At 38.1% G+C, this 3,012-nt stretch overlaps 1 pseudogene; it reads left to right on the forward strand.

The window, feature by feature from the left end:
- Nucleotides 1-574: 574 nt before the first annotated feature.
- LOC113221382 lies at nucleotides 575-1,520 on the forward strand (annotated as a pseudogene).
- The last annotated feature ends 1,492 nt before the right edge of the window (nucleotides 1,521-3,012 follow it).

Raw genomic sequence — 3,012 nt, forward strand, 5'->3', positions numbered from 1 at the left:
TTTACTTTTATTTTCCTCTAGTTTATAATAGGATTGGGAGTATATCATACATCTTTTCCATCTCAAATGTACTTTGGTGCATAATAAAAAGAGAGGAATAATTATTTTCCCCCATCTAAAAAATTATGCATTACTTACTGAAAGGACCCTGTAATTAAATTATTTTATGACGCATTTATTAATTCTAGATTACTCTGTAAACTTATGGATGTTTCTAGCCTGTGGGATCTATAAATTATTCAGTTTGCTTTGCCAGTATAATTTGGATTTTTTTTTTGTATTTTACAGCATGTTTTAATGACTTTTTAAAAATCATTTTCCTTCTAAACCTTTGTCTAGTCTGTTTTATTTGCTTTTATAAATTAACTTCAGAAATAATTTACTAAACCTTTCACTACTTGTGTTAATATTTACTAAAGTTTGCCTTCATTTGGAATTGGTCATCTGTATCTCATACATTTTATAAATTAGAAAGTGTTAGTAAATATTTTAACAGCTTTGTTTTCTATTTCTAATTCCTGTGTCTTATCAAACACAATTTCAGGTGAAGTTTTCTCAGCTGAGAATTTATTTCATGACATTACCCAGCAACAACTCCACTTCCCCAGTCTTTGAATTCTTCCTCATTTGTTTCCCCAGTTTACAGAGCTGGTAGCACTGGCTGTCTCTGCCCCTCAGCCTCCTCTTCCTCCTGGCGGTGGGGGCCAATGCCACCCTTCTGACCACCATCTTTATGGAAACCTCTCTGCACCAGCCCCTGTACTACCTGCTCAGCCTCCTCTCCCTACTGGACATTGTACTCTGCCTCACCATCATCCCCAAGGTCCTGTCCATCTTCTGGTTTGACCTCAGGTCAATCAGCTTCCCTGCCTGCTTCCATCAGATGTTCATCTTGAAAAGTTTTCTGACTATGGAGTCCTGCACATTCATAATCATGGCCTATGACCGCTATGTGGCCATCTGCAAGACCCTACAGTACTCATTCATCATCACTGATCAATTTGTCGCTAGGGCTGCCATCTTTGTTGTGGTCAGGAATGGCCTTCTTACTATGCCTATCCCCATACTTTCTTCTCGACTCAGATACTGTGCAGGACACATCATCAAGAACTGCATCTGTACTAACGTGTCTGTTTTTAAACTCTCTTGTGATTACATCAACTTGAATCAGCGCTACCAGTTTGTTACATGCTGAACTCTCCTGGGCTCTGACCTCATCCTTATTGTTATCTCTTATTTTTTTAACCTTGACAACTGTGCTAAGTATCAAGGCCGAGGGTGTTATGGCCAAGGCCTTGAGCACGTGTGGTTCCCACTTCATCCTAATCCTCTTCTTCAGCACAGTCCTGCTGGTTCTGGTCATCACTAACCTGGCCAGGAAGACAATTCCTGTGGATTCCATCCTGCTCAACATCCTGCACTACCTCATTCCCCCAGCTCTGAACCCCATTGTTTATGGTATGAGAACCAAGTAGATCAAGCAGGGAATCCAGAACCTGCTGAGGAGGTTAAAAAAGTAAAATGAATGCGGCCTGATCTTGAAAACAGAAATTGATATTGGAGAATAATTGTTATGATACATAGAAAATTTAAATTGTTACTGTAAGAATAAGTTTAGAGTTGACTTTCTTCAGTGTTTCAATTGATTATAGGGATATCTACTCGTTGGCTCCTGCTTTCTGTTTCACTGACTGGAATCTTAGTGTTTTGGCATTCTAGAATTGTTTGGAAGTTTTTCCTGACTTCATCTGTGTGAGTACGAATTGACAAGCCATAATCACTGGAGCATAGAATGGTATGGTTTTCAAATAAGTGAGAAATATAATTCTAATTATTTTAAATGTTTCTCAATTCCTGTATTGTTTAATACATATATAAGTGTTAGATGTCTTGGTTTTCCCTGACTCAGCTCAACGTAAATAATTTTTTTTTTTTTTTTTTTTTTGCCATGAATGGATGTCTCGTGGACATATAGATGTTGACTCAAGAACTTTAATTCTTATGTAGAGTGAATAACATGTGACATTCACTGCCTCCTCTATCCTTGACAGATCTTGTCAATACTTTTATCTAATACTACTTATTTGGAATGTGAATTTCTTATGGTTTTTTTCCTAGTGATTTTTACATCTTAAGATGACTCATATTTATGTGTGTGTGTGTGTGTTAAGTGAATTTGTGTGCCCTTTTTTTAAGATATATTTTACCAAGTCTTTGCTATTGTGAATAGTGCCGCAATAAACATACGTGTGCATGTGTCTTTGTAGTAGAATAATTTATAATCCTTTGGGTATATACCCAGGAGTGGGATGGCTGGGTCATATGGTACATCTAGTTCTAGATCCTTGAGGAATTGCCATACTGTTTTCCATAATGGTTGAACTAGATGTCCATCAGTGACAGACTGGATTAAGAAAATGTGGCACATATACACCATGGAATACTATGCAGCCATAAAAAAGGATGAGTTTGCGTCCTTTGTAGGGACATGGATGCAACTGGAAACCATCATTCTTAGCAAACTATCACAAGAACAGAAAACCAAACACCGCATGTTCTCACTCATAGGTGGGAACTGAACAATGAGTTCACTTGGACTCGGGAAGGGGAACATCACACACTGGGGCCTATCATGGGGAGGGGGAAGGGGGGAGGGATTGCACTGGGGAGTTATACCTGATATAAATGATGAATTGATGGGTGCTGACGAGTTGATGGGTGCAGCACACCAACATGGCACAGGTATACATATGTAACAAACCTGCACGTTATGCACATGTACCCTAGAACTTAAAGTATAATTAAAAAAAAAAAAAATTCTACGCAGAAAAAAAAAAAGATATATTTTACCAACTTCTGACTTCATACTATCCTACCTGATTTTCCATCAGATTTCTGACACCATCTGTATTCCTACCCTTTCCTACTTGTCTTAGACATACAGTTAAACTGTCTTTCTCATCCTACTTTCAGTCCTCTTGTCTCAATCTTCATGTCCTGTCCCTGGGCCAA

This window comes from Piliocolobus tephrosceles, unplaced genomic scaffold (assembly GCF_002776525.5).
Source record: "Piliocolobus tephrosceles isolate RC106 unplaced genomic scaffold, ASM277652v3 unscaffolded_24039, whole genome shotgun sequence".
Taxonomy (NCBI): Eukaryota; Metazoa; Chordata; class Mammalia; order Primates; family Cercopithecidae; genus Piliocolobus; species Piliocolobus tephrosceles.